Below are 25,388 nucleotides of genomic sequence, written 5' to 3'. Positions count from 1 at the left end.
AGCACAGTGATTGACATATAAGAGGTATTTAATAAATGTTTCTTCATTGAATTTGAGAATACTTAAACATTTCCCCAAACATATTTCAAATGCCTGAAATGAAAAAAGTTATATTACTGATATTTAGTTCAAGTAAAATAATACGGACTGGAGAAAACATGCTATATAGTTCATTATAATAGAGGCCCAAATTAGATAACATTTGAAAATATCTGATCCATTTAAGGGTCACCTAGTGTTATGGACTGAATGTTTGTGTCCCCCCAAAATTGACATGTTGAAATCCTACCCCGATTTAATGATATCAAGGGGTGGGGCATTTGAGAGGTAATTACGCTTAGATGAGGTCATGAGGGTTGAGTCTTCATGAATGGGATTAATGCCCTTATGAGAGTCATGAAGGAGCTTGCTTCCCCTCTTTACTCTGCCATGTGCGTATACAGGAAGTTGGTAGTCTGCAATCTGGAAGAGCATCCTCACCAGAACGTGACTGTGTTAGCACCCTGATCTTGGACTTCCACCCTCTAGAGCTGTAAGAAATAAGTTTCTGTTGCTTATTAAGCCACCCAGCCTATAGTATTTTTATTACAGCAGCCTGAGATGTGTAAGACTCCTAGAAATGGCCAAGTTATCCTCACTAGTCTCTAAGAAGGCAGGAAGGGTTTTGAAATAGTTCCCTCTTATTTACATTAAAGATAATAAAATTAAACATTTTGATGTTTAGTTAGTTACGCTTCAGTTATCTAGAAAATGTTCCTTGCCACACTGATTTTTTTCTTCGATTAGGCTAGAAATAGAAAAAATAGGGTTATGTTTTCTATTCCTCAAAATCTTTACTCAAAAATGCCTGGGTAAAAATACATTTAGAGTCTGATGTGTTTTAAAGTGATAAAATTAATTCTTTTTAATCTGAAATAATTTTGTAAGACTATTACAGACTTTTATAAAATTTCAAGATTTTATTCCTAAAGCTTTAAGCCCTCGTGTAAGGGCAGATAAATGTAGTTAGATTAAATACTGTTTTTTTCTAAGATTTGGAGATGTCACAGTTACAGTTTACTGTCCTCCTATGAATTACTATGGATAAATGATTTGTGAACTCTGTAAGTCTATAACCCTCGGAGAAATTTTTACTCTTAGAAGCTGGGGAAATGTTTCTTAAAATGAGTTCATTGGGGGCTTCCCTGGTGGCACAGTGGTTGAGAGTCCGCCTGCCGATGCAGGGGACACGGGTGTGTGCCCTGGTCTGGGAAGATCCCACATGCCGTGGAGCGGCTGGGCCCGTGAGCCATGGCCACTGAGCCTACACGTCCAGAGCCTGTGCTCCACAACGGGAGAGGCCACAACAGTGAGAGGCCCGCATACCGCAAAAAAAAATGAGCTCATTGAAATTCAAAGTTTTCTTCTCACCAAGTATCAGAAATAAACATAAGTGGACTAAGAAAGTGTTCTGGAAATGATATACAGTTGGCCCTCCATATCGATGCGTTCCACCACAGATTAAAAATATTCAAAAAAACAAAACACTCCAGAAAGTTCCAAAAGCAAAATTTGAATTTGCCACATATCTGCAACTATTTACACAGCATTTATTTTGTATTAAATAGTATAAGTAATCTAGATATGGTTTAAAGTATGTGAGAAGATGTGCATAGGTTATACACAAATACTACATCATTTTATACAAGGCGCTTGAGCATTGCAGATTTTAGTATTTGTAGGGTGTCCTGGAACCAATCCCTGATGGATACCAAGGGATGACTGTAAATCATTTTTTAAAATCTTTTAGCTGTCAGACTAGTATAGAATAGAAAACAATACTTCTAAAAATTATAACCCAGGTAAAAATTTATTTTATGGACATTTGATGCAAAACCACCAAGTGATAGCTTTCTTGATTAGAAATGTATTTACTTGATAGACAAACTAAATCAGAATTACAAAAACCTTAACTCAAAGTTAACTTTGAAATTTAATTTAAATTAAATTTGCATGTAGTCAACGTGAAAGCATTGCATATATTTTCAAGCATATATTGCTTTTATCTTGGGGAAAAGAATAAAATTAATATATTACAGTACCCAAAATAAAGTGCACTTTGGGGAAACATGGAGTAAATTGCTTGAAATTACTATCATCATCAAAGTTCAGGCTAACAACAAGCTCTCAATGTCACAATTTAAACTGAATAATTTGTAGTCACATTGTACTCTCTAGTCAAGCACAAGTCTTGATTTTAGTATACAAGGCACAAATAAATGCATTAACAGGTAATTATCACAGTTAAATGTAGACTTTTGATGTGTGTATAAATTTAATGCAAATTAAAAGTTAAGTAAAATTACCTAAACACTACCCTACAAAGCTGAAGTACTTTTTTAAGACAATGTTTACTGAAATATATCATATATACCAAGAAATGCACAGACCATGAAATTACAGTTCAACAAATTTTCACAAGCTGCACATACACAAGTATAGACTAGTGTATGTGCAGAAAACTCAGTACAAAGGCTCTCATATGGCCCTCCCAGTTTCTTTACTTCTATTGCCAAGAGTAGTCTCCATCCTGACTTCTATCACAATCAGTTGGATGTTCTTGTTTTTATAATTCATATAAATTGAATCAGTAATTCATGCTCTTGCATAGGGTTTCTCTGATTCAACATCTATGAGATTCATCTTTCTACTTGAATGTAGCAATAGTTCATGAATTTTTATTGCTCTTTAGCATACCCTGAATATACCAAATTTACTTATCCATTCTACTATTAATAGACATTTGGGTTGTTTCCAAATTGGGGCAAATCCAAATAGTGCTGCTATAAATATTCTCCATATCTTTTGATGCATACATGAGGGTAAATACCTAGAAGCAGCATGCCTGAGTAATAAGATTTGCATATGACCAGCTTTTGTAGACACAATTATGCTTTTCTCCAAAGTGGTTTTACCAAATTACTTTCCTGACAGTAATCTATAAAATTTCCGATTACTCTACATACTGACCAAAACTTGGATTGTCAATTTTTAGGTTTCTTTTAAATTTTAGCCATTCTGGTAGATGTGTAATTGTATAATATTGTGGGTTTAATTTGCATATTATTAAAAATTAAGTTAAACAAATTTTAATGTTTATTGGCTACTTATTCTCTTTTGTCATACTCCAAAAGTCAGTTCTTCATATATTGTGTATGAGTTCTTTGACATATATTGAAAAATATCTTCTAATTTGTGCATTGTACTTTTACTTTCTAATGGTACTTTTGACAAATACAAATTAACTTAAAATAGCCAAATTTATCCATGTATATGATTAATGCTGTTTATTTCTTACTCAAGATATCTTTGCTGAACTCAAGGTCCTAAAGATCTTTCCATATGTTATCTTATATAAATTCTATTGTTTTAATTTCCACATTTAAACATCCAATTCATTTGGAATTGATTTTTGTGGTATGATGTAAGGTAGGAGGTGAAGATTTGCTTATGTTTTCAATTTTTTTCAAGGTAACTATCTAATTGACACACCATTCTTTATTGAAAATACCATCTTTTCTTCAATGAACTACATTATCATCTTTAAACCAAATAGCAGTTCTACGTGTGTGGGTCTGTTTACTGTCACTCAGTTTTCTTCTATTACCATATTTGTCTACCCTTGAATGAATAATAGACATTATTAACCAGCTTTATAATTAGCCTTTATGACTGGTGTGTTCATCCTTAGGCTTAATTCTTATGCTTAGGGAATACTGTGGCAGACAGAATTCTAAGATGGCCCTCGAGTTTCCCAACCCCTGGTATACATACCCTGCATAGTCCCCTCCCCTTGAGTGTGGACAGGACCTGGGGATACGGTGGAATAATTGCTCCCTTGATTAGTTTATGTTATATAGACAAAATGATGGCATTGTCATTCCCATGATTACATTACATTATATGACTATCATGTACCAAAGTGAAGATTCTCCCGCTGCCTTTGAAGAAGGCTATGTGATTAGGTCATGAGGGCTACCTCTAGGAGCTGAGACTCACCCGTGGCTAACAGCCACCAAGAAAACAGGGACCTCAGCCTCACAGCTGCAAGGAACTGAATTCTACCAACAACCTGAATGAGCTTAGAAATAGATTCTTCCCTAGTCAGTCCTCCAAATGAACATGCAGCCTGGCTGACACCTTGATTATACCCTTGTATGACCTTAAGTACAGAACACATCTGAGCTGTGCCTGGTCTTGTGATCTACAGAAACTGTGAGATAACAAATGGATTTTGTTTTAAGCCACTACTTGTGGCAACTGTTTGCAGCAATAGAAAACTAATATCAGTAATTAGGTTTTTCTTGGTCATTTTCATTCCCATATACATTCTAAAATCATCTTATGAATTTCTAATTTAAAAATCTGCTGAAAATTTGAATGGAATCGTATTGAATTTGTAAATAAAATAGAGGAGATTTTAGTTTTTCTTTAGTTCCTTTTAATAGAATTTTGGTTTTTTTCAGCCTAGAGGACTTATATAACTTGTGTTAGACTTATGCCTAGTTATTTAATTTTCTTTAGATGCCATGGAGTTGAATATTTCAGCTTTATTTGCTAATTATTTTCTGAGAATATATAAAAATATTAAATTTTGGACACTGATTCTTATTAAGAAACTTTGATTAACTGTTAACTTTAATAAAGTCTGTAGATTCTTTTGGATTTTCTGTATACATTATAATGATATATTCATTCGTTTTATTTATTCTCTTACATTGTTTATATATTTTGTTTCCTAGCTTACTGCAATGGCTAATAACTCAAATATAGCATTGAATATCCTGAGTCTTAGCAGACATCCTTTTAATTTTCCTAGTCTTAGGATAAAAATTTTCAATATATAATCATTAAGAATGATAGTTTTTAAAATAAAATGTCAAATTAAGATAGTTCCATTCTATTCCAAATTTTCTATATTTTTATACAGTTTAAGTGTGGTTGAATCTATCAGATGCTTCTCCTGAATCTATTGAGATGACCATTTGCATTTTCTCCTTTATTTTTTTAATGACATAACAACGTAATAATTGAGTTTTGAATACTAAACCAAACTTGTATTTCTGGTATAGGTCCCACTTGGGCAAACATATTATCCTCTTTATCCATGCTGGAATTTATTTGAAATATTTTGTTTAGGCTATGCATGCATGTATGTTAAGATGCAGAAAGAAATTAACTTGTAATTTTCCTTTCTGTAAAGTTTTTTTCATGATTCATTATAAAAACTATGCTAACCACTAAAAATGAATAGATTAGGAAATGCTCCTTTTTTCTATTCTCAAAAAAGATTCATGTAAAAATGGTATTTTATTATGCCCTTAACTATTTAGAAAAATTCACTAGTAAATTGTATGAACTTTACTTCTTTGAAAGAAGGACTTTTTTGTTTCAATTTCTTCAATAGAGGTAAACCTTTAATATAAATTTTAAATCTCAACTTGTGTCACTTTGGGTATATATAGCCATAAAATTATGCACAATACTATTTTATTACCTTTAATATAGTTTATTATCTTTTTATTACCTTTTTAATATCTGTAGATCTAAGTCATTTCATTTTTATCCACTGAAATGATATACATATAAATTATTATATACATAATTATATAATACATATATTTTTATTAGTCTTGTCAATCTTAGAAGGTTGTCAATTTTACATTTAAATAAACCAACTTTAAGTTTTGTTGATTTTTTTATTGCATATTTGTTTTCTATTTTATTGATATCTGTTCCTAACTTTATATTTTCTTGTACTATCTTTAGGATTAATTTGCTGTTATTTTTCTAGCCTTTAAGAGAGGTGCCTATATCAGTAAAACTCAGAAATTCAAAATTTCTAATATATGTCTTTAGGTCTATAACTTTTCTTCTGAAACACAAAGAAAATAATACAGGAAAAATTAAAATGAAGGAAGGTTCATAGAATGTAGAGTTTTCTATTTTTACTAGAGGGTTATGGATGTCAAGGGAAAGAGCAAGGATCACCTCCAGAAGTGCTGGTTGAAATCACAGCATAATAAGATTGGAATATTTGATTAAGAAATTGTACTTAATTCTTATGTGATCTAATTGGCCCTAGAAAACATATCATCAGCTGTTTTAATAAGGTTATTTTTAGCAGTATGCAGAATACATTGGGGCATAGGGGCAAGTAATTGCAATTTCCCATGCAGAATGTTCTGCTGGTTCGCATTATTACAAAAGGTTCTCATGGACATAAAAACATGAAAGAAGCCTCACCAATCTGAGAAAGATAACTTAACATTTAAACTGTGAAGCCATTAATTAGATTTTAAAACAAAGTAAAGGGCAGAATCAACAATGTCTCTAAAGTTTTAGCCTGAGTAAAGATGGTAGAATGGGGTAGCTATGTCATCTAGGGAAAGAGGGACTTCTAAAGAATAATTGTCTTGAATGAGGCTAAGAATGGTGGAAATAAGAAGATTAAAAGGTTAAGGATTAAAAATGTTTCTACTACCCCCTCTATTTGGTTTAGCATTGATTCCTTAAATGGTAAGTAAGGAGCAGGGACAACTCTTACTAGCAATTGCTCTGAAATGAACTAGACAACAAAGGTAGGAAATTGGGCACCATAATAATGTCAAATTACAATGCAAGCACAACAACAGGTTGTTGTTCCACAAAGCTAGACAGAGAGATGAAATGAAGATTTAGATTGGATGTGTTTCTCAAGGAATCAAGAAAGCTAAAGATGAAATTAGCAGCAAGCAATGAGGACTTGTTGAAGAACACTTTGGTAAACGATGGGCTTCCTCCAAGTCTTTCTATTTTTTGTAAAATAAATTTATTTATTTATTTGTTTTTTGCTGTGTTGGTCTTCGTCTTTGGGTCTTCACTGCTGCGTGCGGGCTTTCTCTAGTTGCAGCGAGTGAGGACTACTCTTCGTTGTGGTGCGCGGGCTTCTCATTGCAGTGGCTTCTCTTGTGGAGTTTGGGCTCTAGGTGCGTGGGCTTCAGTAGTTGTAGCACATGGGCTCAGTAGTTGTCGCTCGCAGGCTCTAGAGCACAGGCTCAGTAACTGTGGCACACGTGCTTAGTTGCCACGTGCTTAGTGGTATGTGGGATCTTCCCGGACCAGGGCTTGAACCCATGTCGCTTGCATTGGCAGGCGGATTCTTAACTACTGCGCCACCAGGGAAGTTCCCCTCCAAGTCTTTCTAAAAGCGAATTTCTCAATTTGAAGAAAGTCAAATCTCTACTTTCATTACCTCTGTTTTGGAATCATGAATGTTTCTCTAGCTAAAGCTAGAACATTTTCAAGGGTATGGATTAGTAGTTCTGAAGCTACTTTAGATATACACTAGGATTGGCCAAATAAGTAAACACAGAAAAAGAAAGCCAAGTTTCTCACTGTCAGAGAAGAAAGTTACAAATAAGGATAGGAGGGCTTCCCTGGTGGCGCAGTGGTTGAGAGTCCGCCTGCCGATGCAGGGGACACGGGTTCATGCCCCGGTCCGGGAAGATCCCACATGCCGTGGAGCGGCTGGGCCCGTGAGCCATGGCCGCTGAGCCTGCACGTCTGGAGCCTGTGCTCCGCAACGGGAGAGGCCACAGCAGTGAGAGGCCCGCGTACCGCAAAAAAAAAAAAACAAAAAAAAAACAAACAAAAAAAAACAAATAAGGATAGGTGGAGGGCTAAGATGAACCTGGTAGAATTAGATTGAATTTAGAGGTATAAATATAAATGTATGTTTTTGTTAAAGCTATACATATACAGACAGACACAGAAATATAGATGTCTATGTGCTCATGAATTAGAATACATACTTATATTTCCTAGTTCTGTCTGATGAGAAGGCCTAGAAGCAAAAACCCCCTAGTAGCAGTAACAAGAAGCACACCAAGTACACATATCTTGAGATAGATAGATTTATATGTGTATGTAATTTCATATATATATGAAATCGTGTTAGGTATCTAGAAATACATATCCAACAAAGGATAAGCATAGTCTCAATTCTTTTTGTTTTAAAGTATTTATGGTTATCTATACATAGTCATTGATTCTATCTATCACTCATCTATATTGCAATATAATGTCCCAGGCATGTGTTACATTCCTGTTTTATAACTTACACAATAAAGTTTTCTTTCCTCTTGCGTCTTATGTTCATGTGGGGAAGACAGACATTAAATAACAGAAATGAAATATATCTTCAATTATGATAATTACTAAGAACAAAATGGAAATGTATCATAAGACAGTAACCTGACTGGGTTGATGGGTTAAGAGTGGTCTCAAAATGATTAGGAATGACAAACCTCTTCAGCTTGGACACGTAAAGGAGATGAGTGAAAAAATTATTTTCTAGCTGGGGAAGTGGATTTAAGCCCTTTGTGAACAAGGCCTAGAAAATATTTTGATATATTGAACAAGTAGTAAGGAAACCACTGTGCCTGGATCTTAAAGCAGCAGGGGATGGGAGGGGAGTGGTAGATTATGAAATTAAGAGGTAGGCAGAAATAATTTTGTGAAACACTCAAAACCTGGATTTTACTTCAAAACTTCTAGCAAAGGCTCAAAATAATCAGAGATAAAAAATTTCCAACTTAGTACAGGCAGCAGAGAGTGAAAAATTTACTCTTATCTTCCTAAAACTAGAATCACATTTTCTTACACGCAAGGATATTTTACTTTGGGGGATTAACTTTCAAGTATAGAAATTGAGCAGAAGTATATAAAAAATTTTCCAATTTGGATTACATGACAATTAATCCCCCACCCCATTCCCAAACTGAGCCTGAAGCTCTTTCCACACATTTTTGAACACAAGTAAATACCTCTAGAAAAGTGTATGTACCTAAGGAATATAAATATCCTCTGGCTGCAGAAAATAAATACTACTGCCAAAAACATGTTATTAATAATGGGTTAGACACTGATTTTTCTTTAATTTAAAAGAGAAAGAAATACATTAAATGAGTATTTCCAAAAAGCTCTTAATTGTACCCTACTTTTATGAGAGCTGTTAGTATGATGTTTAACTCCGTAGAAGAGTATTTCAGGTCATTGCCTCTTTAATAGTGCTTTCATTGTTCATGGTTCTCTAAGAACAGCAGATATTAGTTAACAAATAGATGTATTCAGTAACTTTGTTGCCATTTGTGCCTTTCTTCATGAGCTGATTTTGGAAAGGCTATGATAAATGGTTATCTGTTTCTGTTCCTCATTAGGTTATCTCTGAATTCACTGTCTCCTGGTCTCAAGGATGATTGCAAGAAATATGACTATAAAACGGTAGCTTCTCATTACACCTGGAAGCAGTAGGAGTATAGTATTTATAATCTCATTATCTCAATGGATAGTTGTAGCTGGGCATATGCTCTCATTACCTCTACTGGGGATTGTAATGATATATATAGTCTCGTTTTCTGTGCTGTGGAATTGGAGAGTTACATTTAAAATTGAGTGTTCTGCACTGTAAGTAATACGAGGTGGGTGGATAACTGTTTCAAAGCTCATCTAGCTTTTTAAAATCTTTTTAGAGTTTCCAGAGTTTCCATTTTTCATTTACATTTGATATTTGCTCCTCAAATTTTTACAATTAGAAAATTCTGGTAAAAGTAGGCAAATAAGAAAAGGAGATGAATAAAAATACCCCAAAAAATGAGTTAAAAATATAAGACAAACTATTAATATCATGGATGACACCCCCTCTTCTCCACCCCCATCCCACCCCCACCCACAAGATTGTCATTCAGGTAAAATACAAATGAGAGATAACATGCTTAACAGGTTCCCATGACAAAGAAATAATATTTTAGTTCTGACTTTCCTATTCTCATTGCAATCCTTTAGCTATCAGCTTTCTTACATAAGGCATTATTGGAAAATACATTTTGCTTATAATAATCCAAAATGTAAACAGTTTGGTTTTGAACACTTTCATAAACATGATGTTATACAATCTCATAGCACTTTCAGGGTGGTAACTAAACCTCAGAAGGAGGGGCAAAGGAAAACCCACAGTTCACATAGTTTATAAATTATGTCTCCAAATAAACCATTCCAAAATAAAACCAAAAACAAGGGTAAAATTTTAGACCTCAAAGTGTAAATGGTGGTATATGTTTCCAAGTAGCCCACTAATGTGTTATACAAACATCTCCTGAACTGAAATTTTCCTACTTTTTATTGAGGAATTTAATAATTATTTAGACTCATGGCTTCAAATAAAGAGGAAGCATATAACATAAAGGTGGCCAATTCTAGTATTACTGGTAGGTTCCAACTCACTAGTCTTGGGAATAATTAAATCATTTCTCTTTCCCAAATTTTTTTTTTTAATATTATTTTATTTTTTTAATTTTCTTTTTGGCTGCATTGGGTCTTCATTGCTGCGTGTGGACTTTCTCTAGTTGTGGCGAGCGGGAGCTACTCTTTGCTGCGGTGCGCAGGCTTCTCATCGCAGTGGCTTCTCTTGTTGCGGACCACGGGCTCTAGGCGTGAGGGCTTCAGTAGTTGTGGCACTTGGGCTCAGTAGTTGCGGCTCACGGGCTCTAGAGAGCAGCACGGGCTTAGTTGCTCCGCGGCATGTGGGATCTTCCCAGACCAGGGCTTGAACCCGTGTGCCCTGCATTGGCAGGTGGATTCTTAACCACTGAGCCACTGGGGAAGTCCCTCTTTTTCCCAAATTTACATTAAATTCTGGAGCCCTCACCTGCTCATATTAACAGGACATCAAATCTCTCATTTAATTTCTTCATTAAGATTATATGAGACATCAAATAAGATGAGACAATTTTCCTTTTCTATTCTCTAATACTGCATAGGAGTAGGTTACTTTTATAGAATAAGAGAAAAATTATTCGTCCCAGATGTTATTTTAGCATAGATTTCAAGTATTTTAATGGTTATAATTTTTCCTCCTTAAAAATATCATTATAGACAAGCCTCTTAGATAGCCTCATCTACGAGAGAGAAGACAGCAGAAACAAGAAGAACTACAGTCCTGCAGCCTGTGGAACAAAAACCACATTCACAGAAAGATAGACAAGATGAAAAGGCAGGGGGTTATGTGCCAGATGAAGGAACAAGATAAAACCCCAGGAAAACAACTAAATGAAGTGGAGATAGGCAACCTTCCAGAAAAAGAATTCAGAATAATGATAGTGAAGATGATCCAGGACCTCGGAAAAAGAATGGAGCCAAAGATCATGAAGATGCAAGAAAAGTTTAACAATGACCTAGAAGATTTAAAGAACAAACAAACAGAAATGAACAATACAATAACTGAAATGAAAACTACACTAGAAGGACTCAATAGCAGAATAACTGAGGCAGAAGAACGGATAAGTGACCTGGAAGACAGAATGGTGGAATTCACTGCTGTGGAACAGAATAAAGAAAAAAGAATGAAAAGAAATGACGACAGCCTAAGGGACCTCTGGGACAACATTAAATGCAACAACATTCGCATTATAGGGGTCCCAGAAGGAGAAGAGAGAGAGAAAGGGCCAAAGAAAATTTTTGAAGAGATTATGGTAGAAAACTTCCCTAACATGGGAAAGGAAATAGCCACCCAAGTCCAGGCAGCACAGAGAATCCCATACAGGATAAACCCAAGGAGAAACAGGCCGAGACACATAGTAATCAAGTTGGCAAAAATCAAATACAAAGAAAAATTATTGAAAGCAGCAAGGGAAAGACAACAAATAACATACAAGGGAACTCGCATAAGGTTAACAGCTGATTTCTCAGCAGAAACTCTACAAGCCAGAAGGGAGTGGCATGATATACTTAAAGTGATGAAAGGGAAGAACCTACAACCAAGATTACTCTACCCAGCAAGGATCTCATTCAGATTCCATGGAGAAATCAAAAGCTTTACAGACAAGCAAAAACTAAGAGAAGTCAGCACTACCAAACAGGCTCTACAACAAATACTAAAAGAACTTCTGTAAGTGGGAAACACAAGAGAAGAAAAGGACCTATAAAAACAAACGCAAAACAATTAAGAAAGTGGTAATAGGAACATACATATCGATAATTACCTTAAACGTGAATGGATTAAATGCTCCAACCAAAAGACACAGGTTTGCTGAATGGATACAAAAACAAGGCCCATATATATATGCTGTCTACAAGAGACCCACTTCAGACCTAGGGACACATACAGACTGAAGGTGAGGGGATGGAACAAGTTATTCCATGCAAATGGAAATCAAAAGAAAGCTGGAGTAGCAATACTCATATCAGATAAAATAGACTTTAAAATAAAGAATGTTACAAGAGACAAGGAAGGACACTACGTAATGATCAAGGGATCCATCCAAGAAGAAGATATAACAATTATAAATATATATGCACTCAGCATAGGAGCATCTCAGTACATAAGGCAACTGCTAACAGCTCTAAAAGAGGAAATCGACAGTAACACAATAATAGCGGGGGACTTTAACACCTCACTTACACCAATGGACAGATCATCCAAAATGAAAATAAATAAGGAAACAGAAGCTTTAAATGATGCAATAGACCAGATAGATTTAAGTGGTATTTATAGGATATTCCATCCAAAAATAGCAGATTACACTTTCTTCTCAACTGTGCATGGAACATTCTCCAGGATAGATCACATCTTGGGTCACAAATCAAGCCTCAGTAAATTTAAGAAAATTGAAATCATATCAAGCATCTTTTCTGACCGCAACGCTATGAGATTAGAAACGAATTACAGGGGAAAAAAGCGTAAAAAAACACAAACACGTGGAGGTTAAACAATACATTACTAAATAACCAAGAGATCACTGAAGAAATCAAAGAGGGAATCAAAAAACACCTAGGGACAAATGACAATGAAAACATGACGATCCAAAACCTACGGGATGCAGCAGAAGCAGTTCTAAGAGGGAAGTTTATAGCTATACAAGCCTACCTCAAGAAACAAGAAAAATCTCAAATAAACAGTCTAACCTTACACCTAAAGGAACTTACACCTAAAGGAAAGAACAAACAAAACCCAAAGTTAGCAGAAGGAAAGAAATCATAAAGATCAGATTAGAAATAAATGAAATAGAAACAAAGGAAACAATAGCAAAGATCAATGAAACTAAAAGCTGGTTCTTTGAAAAGATAAACAAAATTGATTAGCCAGACTCATCAAGAAAAAGAGGGAGAACACTCAAATCAATAAAATTAGAAATGAAAGAGGAGAAGTTACAACAGACACTGCAGAAATACAAAGCCTCCTAAGAGACTACTACAAGCTACTCTATGCCAATAAAATGGACAACCTGGAAGAAATGGACAAATTCTTAGAAAGTTATAATCTCCCAAGGCTGAACCAGGAAGAAATAGAAAATTTGAACAGACCAGTAATAAGTAGTAGAATTGAAACTGTGATTAAAAATCTTCCAACTAACAGAAGTCCAGGACCAGATGGCTTCACAGGTGAATTCTGTCAAACATTTAGAGATGAGCTAACACCCATCCTTCTCAAACTCTTCCAAAATATTGCAGAGGAAGGAACACTCCCAAACTCATTCTATGAGGCCACCATCACCCTGATACCAAAACCAGACAAAGATACTACAAAAAAAGAAAATTACAGACCAATATCACTGATGAATATAGGTGCAAAAATCCTCAACAAAATAAAAAAAAAAAAATCATTATATTTCCCCCCTAAAAATTATTTAATCTAATCTTTGCAAATAAATTCCAATAAAAACTTTTACATTATTTTCAATCCCTTTTTATAGACACGTTTTATTTCTAACATTATATTTTTTTCTTGCTTTGATTCAACAAATAAGTTACTATTTAACCAAACTCTTCAGAGGAACAACTTCAAAAAGCCTAATAAAATATTTCTTTGTTTTCTATCTCATTAAGTATATTCCTATATTTATTAACCCTTCCTTCTACATTGTGTATGTTTATTTTTCTTTAATTAATGACTTTTATGGGGCTATTTAGATTATTAAATTGTGATTTTTATTACTGTATATAATTAAAGCTATAAATTTGTTTTAAATATTGCTATATTACTTCATATATTATGAAATATGTAAATTTTTCTTTATTCTTTAGCATTAAGTATATTGCTAAACTCTTATCTTTTTAGTTCCATCTCCCTCTTTACTATTTTAGATGTTATACATTCTATTAGTCTTCATGGATGGCAATACATTTTGAACTTGTATATTTGACATAAAAATTTAAAGTTCAGCAATATAAAAAATCTTAGAAAGTTTTAACTATAATTATCCCCTCATGTCTTCTTTGATGTTTTTCCCATTACTTTTTTTTGACCTTGTTTTCACACTTCAAAATGAGTGACTATTTTCATTTCTTATGTGGATTTAAGTTTACTAATTTATTTGCTAATCTTTCCTACTTGCATCTCATTTCTTCCTTTGGAATTCAACTTCTTCCCCCTGAATTATTGTTTTCAGGTATGACAGGCTCACTCAGTCTTTACTTAATGGAAATATGTTTAGTTCATCCTCAATCTTGAATGCTAATTTAACTGGGTACAAAGTTCTTGATTGATAGTTATTTTATCTTACCAGTTTTAGCATTTTTAAGTTATTATTCCTTTTCCTTTTGGATTCTATTCTTGCTGTTGATATATCTGTTGTCAGGTTAATTTGTAATAGTAGGTCTTTTCTCACTGTCTTTGGTAAGACTTTTTCATTTTTGTGTTCTGCAATTTCACTACAATATTACAGGATGGTTTTATTTGTAAACTGTTCTGCTAAGGATTTCCTGTATTTGTTGATTGTGAAAATGTTTACTTTTTATATACTCCAGAAAATTTGCAGCTTGTATACCAGCATACATTTACTTTCACTAATTCTAATACCTTCTTGAATATGATGTTTGGAACTTGCCAACCTATTTCCCATATCTCTTACTATCTCAGTTAATTTCCACTCCTATATTTCTCCAAACTGCATTCTAATTCATAAGTCAGATCAGCTCCAGTTAACATATTCTGTTTTCAGCTGTGTCAATCTGCTGTTTAATTGATCCACTAAATTTTTGTTAACAATAGTGTTTTTTTCAATTATTTCTAGAGATTCCATTTGGTTCTTTTCCAGATCTGAATTTTTAAGTTTGCTTTCCTCATGGTTTTATTGTATAAATCATTTGGGTGAAGACATTTTTTAAAGAATAGTATTTCTCAACAGTGAAGAAAGAAGTTAATAATAGTGTTAAAAGTGTGATAATAATGATAATCATAGCATAAAAATTAGTTTCTCTATTTCCATTCTTGCTCCTTTACAGCCTTTGCTCAAGAAATCAACCAAAATATTTTAAAAATATGTACTAGAGCATGACACATCTCAGATTGTGGCTTCCCATCTCCTCTATCACATTTAATAAGATTCAAGTCCTTCCTATGACTCATAAAGCTCTATGTGATCTGGTCCTACCTATCTCTCTGATTTCAACTCATACCACTCTCTCCCTGCTTCCAGCCATACTGGGTTTCTTATTGTTCCTCAAATGTGCCAAGCACACTCCCTTCCTTGAAAATTTGCTTATGCTAGTCTTTCTCCTGGAACATTCTCCCAGATATGCTCTGTACATACAAGCCTTTACTAAAATTCATCTCATCCAAGAGGTGAAGCTAAATCAATCCCTCCAGCTTAAGTAACGCTCACTTATCACTCTCTATCACCTTATCACGCTATATCTATTTTTGTAACATTTATCACTATTTACGTATCAAGTGTCTATTATGTGTTAGATGATGTTCTAATGGCTAAGCAAAGCAGACAAAGATTCTTGCTCTCATAAAGCTTACATTTTAATTTCACGTCAGATGACACATTTATTTTTTATTGCCGTCTTCTGCCATAACTACACCCCTGTAAACTTGAAGTTTTTATCTCCCACTTTTACACACTGAGCCTCCAGAAATTCATCAATTGGAGTTCAGGTAAACTACTCTGGCCCTGACTTCCATGGAAGTTTCAGCTGGTAGGTTTCTGCTTTGGTTAGCTTGATTCTCTGTATCAGCATGTCAGTCTCTACAACTTGGGGAAGGGGGCAGCAGTTCACCCTGTGACCTCATTTCTCTTATGGAGCTAAGAAGAGTTGTTGATATTTTATTTTGTTCAGCATTTTATTTGTTGTTAGGATGGAGTGGTGTTTCCTAAGGTTTCTACATAACAAACTGGAAATTGGAAGTCTGCTTAAGGATGTTCAGAAATATATTTCTCCTAATAAAAATAGGACTATATATATATATATATACACACACACACACACACACACACACACACATACATATATATAAATACACATATATATGATTGTATATATAAGAAGTATATATATATATTATTGCCTTTATCACCTACCCCTCAATATCCTTCTTCCTGCTTTTGAATGTGTTTAGAATGTGATGATTGGAGCTGTTGCTGCCATCTTATAACCAGGAAGGATGACTTTGCTGACATACTAAAGATGGCAGATCAGAAAGATGAAAGGAATTTGGCCCCCAAGTTACAATCTTGATCTCTGTGCTACATCTGGGACTTTCCACCTCTGGAATCTTGTTATGTGAGATAAAAATAGGCCTCTGTTGTCTAAGTCACTTTTGATCAGTTACTCTGTGAATTTGCAGATAAAACTAGTCAGATAGATTCAGAAAAGAAGAATCAATGTTAAAAAATTAGCCAGTTTATGGTATTACAGCCTCTCATTTTAAACTATTAAATCAGTCATCTCTCTATGTTCTGCTCTCTCTCTATTATTCCTCCTAAGATGATATATTGGGGCTACAGAAAATATTACTGTATTCTTGAGATCTCTGAAAAGAATAGAGTTCCATCTCTCCACTGTTTTCTGGCCCTTCTTCGGTCCCTGCTACTAAACTGGTGAGGATCAGTTTCTGCTGACTACGACTACTCCTTCTGACCCTGGCAGCATTAGCATTTACTCTCCACCTAGTCACTATTCACCTTTTTGCTGTTTGAGAATAGTTTACTCTCCACTAGATAAGCTCCACAGGTCACCTCTTCCTGTTGACTCTGCCTCACATCAACTATTGTCAGTGCTTCATATCCCTTGAGTTTTGGCTATGACTTCTATTCAAATCCTACCAAGCAAGTGATGTCCCTGTGCTGTTGACCTCATAATCACATCTTGCTACATGACCCATGAGGGAACTACTTGATATCTTTTTGTGTCTCATTGGAAACAAAGTTCAAGAGCAACTCAAGGAAGCCAAAAGAAGACATTCATGGTGGCTAAACACTCTATAGCACAGGTAATATTCAGGTGTACTTATCCCATCTTGTTATATTTCAGTAAGTTTCCAAAGTCCAAAATAGATAGTTGAGGAATAAAAAGCCCCTATTTCTTTGACTTTGCCCACAATTCTTTTAAATACTTCCTCCTTCAGTAACTTCCATCCTGATAAGGGAGAGGAAGACACATTTATCTCAACACCTGCCACCCTTCCTCCATGCTCATTCTTCTTAAAATATATCAGGGACCAAAAGAGTAGATTTTCTACTTAATCATTTTTTTCCCACCTAGACTTCCTTAACACCTTAACTTCCACAATCCTACCCCTTCTCCAATGTTGTGACGATAGAATCATACTGAGGAGCATGATTTAGGGGGAAAAAAGTGAAAAGACTTAGCGGTTAAACAGTGTAAGTCTCTACAAGGTACCAAGAATTACTTTAGATGAGTAAGTTCCAATCTTGCTCAGCTTTTTCATTCATTTTGCCCAAAGTTTAAATTCCCAGGGAAGAACATCAGCTTAAGTTTCATTCCCATCGATTAGCTGAAACAGGACTTGGATAGACTCTCTTACTAGATCAACTGGTAGAAGGGTAATTTCACACACACACAAAAAAGCTGTTTTCAGAAAGTTAAACAGATGCTGGGCAGCAAAATGGCAGACGTCTATTACATGAGGAGAGATTTGGACATGGGATATTTTTCAACCTCTTTCTTCCTTTGAAAAATTTCCTCACTTAATAATCCTTAGCATTGGGCTTCCCTGGTGGTGCAGTGGTTGAGAGTCCGCCTGCCGATGCAGGGGACACGGGTTCGTGCCCTGGTCTGGGAAGATCCCACATGCCGCGGAGCGGCTGGGCCCGTGAGCCATGGCCGCTGAGCCTGCGTGTCCGGAGCCTGTGCTCCGCAACGGGAGAGGCCACAATAGTGAGAGGCCCGCGTACCGCCAAAAAAAAAAAAAAAAAAATCCTTAACATAATGCTACTGTCATTACCTTTACGGCAGAAGATATAGTTCCACATCAGTGAACAAAGAGAAATAAGGATTGTTTTACTAGTAAAATATTTTATTTTCTTAATCACTTTAGGGAATGCTAAGGGAACTCAGAAACATTAGGGTTCAACAAAGCAGCGCAATTAACAAACAAATACAGGATGTGGATTTAGCTTTGGGAGCATCTCACCATCATCATTTAAAAATAAACACATATTTTTAGTTTTTTAAGGAAACTCCATACTGTTCTCCATAGTGGCTTTACCAATTTACATTCTTACCAACAGTGCAGGAGGGTTCCCTTTTCTCCACACCCTCTCCAGCATTTATTGTTTGTAGATTATTTTTTTAAAGACATTTTTTAATAAGATTTTTAATTTTATTTTTTTAGCTTTAATTGGCTTTTATATATATATATATATATACACACATCTTAGTGCAGTATAAATGTTTTACAATGGTGGGTTAGTTTCTGCTTTATAACAAAGTGAATCAAATATATATATATATCCCCATAACTCCTCCCTCTTGCATCTCCCTCCCATCCTCCCTACACTACCCCTCTAGGTGGTCACAAAGCACTGAGCTGATCTCCCTGTGCTGTCGGGCTTCTTCCCACTAGCTATCTATTTTACATTTGGTATTATATATAAGTCCATGTCACTCTCTCACTTCGTCCCAGCTTACCCTTCCCACTCCCCATGTCCTCAAGTCCATTCTCTACATCTGTGTCTTTAATCCTGTCCTGCCCCTAGGTTCTTCATAACTTTTTTTTCTTTTTTAAATTCCATATATATGTGTTAGCGTATGGCATTTGCTTTTCTCTTTCTGACTTTCTTCACTCTGTATGACAGACTCTAGGTCCATCCACCTCATTACAAATAACTCAATTTCGTTTCTTTTTATGGCTGAATAATATTCCATTGTATATATGTGCCACATCTTCTTTAACCATTCCTCTGTCGATGGACACTTAGGTTGCTTTCATGTCCTGGCTATTGTAAATAGTGCTGCAATGAACATTGCGGTACATGCCTCTTTTTGAATTATGGTTTTCTCAGGGTATATGCCCAGTAGTGGGATTGCTGGGTCGTACTGTAGTTCTATTTTCAGTTTTTTAAGGAACCTCCGTACTGTTCTCCATAGTGGCTGTATCAATTTACATGCACCAACAGTGCAAGAGTGTTCCCTTTTCTCCACACCCTCTCCAGCATTTATTGTTTGTAGATTTTTTGATGATGGCCATTCTGACCAGTGTGAGGTGGTACCTCATTGTAGTTTTGATTTGCATTTCTCTAATGATTTGTGATGCTGAGCATCCTTTCATGTGTTTGCTGGCAATCTGTATATCTTCTTTGGAGAAATGTCTATTATGGTTCTGAAGAACCTAGGGGCAGGACAGGAATAAAGATGCAGATGTAGAGAATGGACTTGAGGACATGGGGAGGGGGAAGGGTAAGCTGGGCAAAGTGAGAGAGTGGTAGGGGCATATATACACTACCAAATGTAAAATAGATAGCTAGTGGGAAGCAGCCACTTAGCACAGGGAGATCAGCTCAGTGCTTTGTGACCACCTATAGGGGTGGGATAGGGAGGGTGGGAGGGAGAAGCAAGAGGTAGGGGATATGGGGATATATGTATATGTATAACTGATTCATTTTTTTATACAGCAGGAACTAACACAACATTGTGAAGCAAGTACACTCCAATAAAGATGTTAAAAAAATTAAAAAACACATATTACTTCTTTACCCTGTGGGTAAAGAAGCAAGAGTTTCCAGTCTCAGTTACATAACTAATAGAGAATTATGGCAATAGAGTTTAATGAGCTTGGGTTCAAAACTTGACAGTCCTTGGGTCAGTTTCCCAATCTCTGAAATTGGGACAATAATAGTGTTTCCCTAAACTATCTTTTAGGATTCAAGAAAAATCAAATAATATCAATAAAATGCTTTAGAGTACAAATTATGTTTTTTATCATCAATACTAAAAGCCTGCATTAAATTAATGCTAGACATATGAAGACTTTCATCAAGAAATAATGCACTGAATATGGCTATGTAAAATTCATCATAAAATGAATCTTCACAGATAAACAATTTTTGAGTCAATAGTGTATTTGTAACTCTCTCAAGGCTAACTTCAACATATCCAATTAAATCACTAAACTCTACTTCTCCCCCAGAGGAGACAACATTTAGTAAACTTCAAAAAAACATCTTTTTCTTGTCTTTCTGAAAGATAATCAACTGCCAGAGATTAAAAATAAGGCATATCAAAGATACATATCAACATACCAAACGGAGAATAATCTTATGTCTTCTGCAATGCAGCTTTACTCAAATTTTATAATCAAGAGTAAAATAAGCTTTGCTATTTTGTTGCCAATCCATTTTTGTAAAAGTGAATTTTAGATTACATATATTTTTTTGTTGAAAGGTTAAATATACAATTTGTTTCCCAAATTTAGCTTCAACTTATCTGAATTTCATAAAGAGTACAGAAGGATATTCTCTTTTCTCATAAAGGGTTTGGCAGAAGAAATTCCTACAATATTATGAACAGAGTCCTTAAATTACATTCCAAGGCAAAACAGATCTCTCCAGGATATATGATGTTCTAGGACCTCAGAAATTTACAGTTTTAAGAAGTTCCACCTTAGAGTATCCATTTTTCAGTCTGTCCCTAATGCCAATATACAAAACACAAGCAATTTATAATGCAGTAAACAGTCACTCAGATTGACCTTTCTTTGCTGAGCAGTTTAAACAAGGCCACTAAAACAATGACACCCTGAAAATAACCTCTTTCATCTGTGTATAAGCAATCAATATTAAGACACTGGAATGACTATAATGCCAAGATAAGTAGTTTAAAATATTTTGATCTAGAAATAATGACATGGAAAAGAATCTAGAGTGTGGAAATTTATTCTAGAAGTATGAAACATATGTAATATGAAAATGTATACATTTCTATATGAGAAAAAATGCAAATTAATGCATGAAATGATGATTGTGCTTAGTCATGTGACAAAAATCACTTGATCAAATAAATAATTACATAGGTCACCTAGTTGCTTTGTCCGGCCAAAAGCAAACCATGTCTTTTTCCTTTAATTTATAATTAAAAAATAATTATTTATTGCTTACATTTATGTATGTAATTTAGAAACCATAAATCTTATAAGAAAACTAATGTTTATTTTTTCTGATATAAATATGAGATTTACTTCATTAAAAACATGACATAATCTCACTTCAATTCACATAAATGAAATATACTGTTGACTATTTAAATATCTTCTAAGAATAGCATGAGTTATATTTGGATCAGCAACACAACAAATTCAGTAAAGAAAGTCATAGCTTAAACATAATTGTTTCTCAAAATAATAATATTCAGGATTTTTTTTGAATGAAGATAATAACAGTATTTATTATTTATTTATAGGTCCGATTTGAAAGAGCAGATAGTGATGTGTAGAGTCATGTTTCCAAGGAATACAAAGGAAAATTATAATTTAAATTAGGACTTTATCTGGAATTTGTAGAGGCTGGTACAATTTGCAAATATACTTTATTCCCCAAAAATGAAGAAATTGATATCCAAGGAGCAAAAATGTCATGAGTCTGTATTTTAGCGGAGGTTTATTTTTGGAAATAGCGGTTTTTATTAAACTAAATATAATTGTTAGTAATTTTCAATTTACGATCAGTAAAATATAAAAATAAAAGCAGCTCTCCTTTATTGAATATCTAATCTTTACCAAGCATTGTGCTAGTCACTAGCAACATGAAAGAATATCTCATTTAAAGATCTCATTTAAAAATTATAACAATACAGTAAGTTGGATAATTTCCATATTATTGATAGGAACTTGAGGTTTAGAGAAACTAGCAACTTTTCCACGACAGTAACCTATATTATCCTGAAATATTAATTAGCATATTTAAGTATGGTAAATAATAGTCTCTTTTATTTCTTTGATAACAGAAGTACTAGTTAGTTCTTGTTTATTTATCTAACTCAACCTCCAATCTAGTCAGTGAGCTTAATTTTTCCCAAGACAGGTAAAGATAAGCAAATTTAAAAAGAAGAAGTACAGTTGACATATTATTTTTCATATTCTTTATCTCTACAGTACAGTAAAGAGCGAGAAAAGTGAGGCCATAGCATGAAGGAAGGAAGAGAATGGAATACTAGCCAAATTAATTTTCTTCTGTGATTATTTCTTCAGACTCTGAATTAACCATTTTTTTGTTTAATTTATTGTAAATTTACATAACAATTTAAGTTTTACATAGCATTTCAGTATAAGAACTAGACAATTCTCCTGCTGATAGATTTTAGAAATTTGGGAATTATCTATTCCTTTCTTTCTTAACAGCAAATAGAAACTTGGGGTGTAATAGGAATACCATGTACTTACAATATTCTTAAAAATATTTTAATGTGTTTTCATAACCATTATTTATTTTTTAAAATGCCTCTTGGAGGATGTGAAAGCAGATACAACTCCATTTTATAAAGGAAAGTTAATGATAAAGTTATTGTAAATAAATTCAAGAGTGTAATGAAAATTCACATGCCTTGATTATGTTCTTTCTTTTTGCAATTACATGCATAATTCAAAGTTTTTACTTGTCATTTGATTTGGTTTATCAAGTATTAGTGAAAAGATATCCATCAAACATCACTGAATTTAAAATGCCATAAAATTTGACTATATACTTGAGTTGATTGATATATAGACATACCTCATTTTATTGCACTTCACAGATATTGCATTTTTCACAAATTGAAAGTTTGTGGCAACTCTGTATTGAGCAAGTCTATCAGTGCCATTTTTCCAATAGCATTTGCTCATTTCATGTCTCTGTAGCACATTTTGGTAATTCTCCCAATATTTTAAACTTTTTCATTATTACTATATTTGTTATGTTGATCTGTGATCAGTGATCTTTGATGTTACTATTGTAATTGTTTGGGGGCACTATGAATTGCGCCCATATAAGACGATGAAGTTAATGGATAAATGTGGTGTGTGTTCTGACAGCTACACCTATTGGCCATTGCCCTTTCCCTCTTCCTCTCCTCTGGCCATCCTGTTCCCCAAGACACAACATTATTGAAATTAGCCTAATTAATAAGCCTCAAATCTCTCTAAGTGTTCAAGTGAAAGAAGAGTCACTTAAAATCAAAAGCTATAAATGATTAAGCTTAGTGAGGAAGACATGTCGAAAGCTGAGGTAGGCCAAAAGCTAAGCCTTGTGCCAAACAGTTAGCCAAGTTGTGAAGGCAAAGGAAAAGTTCTTGAAGGAAATTAAAAGTGCTGCTCCAGTGAACACAACAATAAGAAAGCGAAACAGCCTTATAGGTGATATGGAGAAAGTTTTAATGCTCTGAAACAGAAGATCAAACCAGCCATAACATTCTCTTAAGTCAAAGCGTAATCCACAGCAAGAACCTAATCTAACTCTCTTCAATTCTATGAAGAATGAGAAAGGTGAGGAAGCTGGAGAAGAAAAGTTTGAAGCTAGTAAAGATTGGTTCATGAGGTTTAAGGAAAGAAGTCCTCTCCATAACATAAAGTTATAAGTGCTGATATTAAACCTGTAGCAAGTTATCCAGAAGATCTAGCTAAGATCATTAATAAAGGTGGCTACACTAAACAACAGATTTTCAATGTGGACACAACAGCTTTCTGTTGGAAAAAGATGCCATCGAGGACTCTGATAGCTAGAGATGTCTGTGGCTGGCTTCAGAGCTTCAAAGGACAGGCTGACTCTCTTGTTGGGGGCAAATGCAGCTGGTGACTTTAAGTTGAAGCGAATGCTCATTTACCATTCTGAAAATCCTAGGGCCCTTAAGAGTTATGCTAAATCTATTCTGCCTTTTCTCCGTAAATGGAACAATATAGCCTAGATGACAGCACATCTGTTTACAACATGGCTTACTATTTTAAGCCCACTGCTCAGGAAAAAAATTCCTTTCAAAATAGTACTGCTCACTGACAATGCACCTGGTCACCCAAGAACTCTGATGGAGACAGACAATGAGATTAATATTATTTCCATGCCAGTTAACACAGTATACATTCTGAAGCTCATGGATCAAGGAGTAATTTCAACTTTCAAGTCATACTGTTTAAGAATTACATTTCATAATAGTATAGCTGCCATAGATACTGATTCCATTGATGGATCTGGGCAAAGTAAAGTGAAAGCCTTCTGGAAAGGATTCACCATTCTAGATGCCATTAAGAACATTTGTGATTCATGGGAAGAGATGAAAACATCAACATTAACAGGAGTTTGGAAGAAGTTGATTTCAACTCTCACGGATGACTTGGAGAGGTTCAAGACTTCAGTGGAGGAAGTCATTGAAGATATGGTAGAGATAGCAAGAGAATTAGAATTATAATTGGAGCCTGAAGGTGTAACCAAATTGCTATAATCTCATGATAAAAATTTAACAGATGAGGAATTGCTTCCTATGGATGAGCAAAAAAAAGTGGTTTCTTGAGACAGAATCTACTGCCAGTGAAGATGCTGTGAAGATTATTGAAATGACAACAAAGGATTTAGGGTATTACATAAACTTAGTTAATAAAGCAGCAGCAGGGTGAGAGGATTGACTCCAATTTTAAAAGTTTTCCAGTGGGTGAAATACCATCAAACAGCATTGAGTGCTACAGAGAAATCATTTGTGAAAGAAAGAGTCAATTGATGCTGCAAACATCATTGTCTTATTTTAAGAAACTGCCACAGCTGCCCCAGCCTTCAGCAACCACCACTCAGATCAGTCAGCAGCCACCAACATGGAGGCAAGACCATCTACCAGCAAAAAGATTATGATTCACTGAAGTCTCAGATGATGGTTAGCATTTTTAGCAATAAAGTATTTTGAATCAAGGTTATGTAAATTGTTTTTTTTAGGCAATACTTTTTATACATATTAGACAGCAGTATAGTATAAACATAACATTTATATGCACTGGGAAACCAAAAATTTGTGTCACTAACTTTATGATGATATTCACTTTATCTCAGTGGTCTAGAACCAAACCCACAATATTTCCAAGATGTGCCTATAGTTAATGCTCTATTTTACTTAGT

At 34.6% G+C, this 25,388-nt stretch overlaps 1 pseudogene; it reads left to right on the top strand.

Moving 5' to 3' along the window:
• Positions 1-25,154, top strand: part of LOC138842568 (tigger transposable element-derived protein 1-like) — a 189,728-nt pseudogene extending 164,574 nt beyond the window's left edge.
• The last annotated feature ends 234 nt before the right edge of the window (positions 25,155-25,388 follow it).

This window comes from Globicephala melas, chromosome 2 (assembly GCF_963455315.2).
Source record: "Globicephala melas chromosome 2, mGloMel1.2, whole genome shotgun sequence".
Taxonomy (NCBI): domain Eukaryota; kingdom Metazoa; phylum Chordata; class Mammalia; order Artiodactyla; family Delphinidae; genus Globicephala; species Globicephala melas.
Note: the sequence above shows the minus strand (reverse complement) of the source record. Positions and strands in the feature narration are given on the sequence as shown.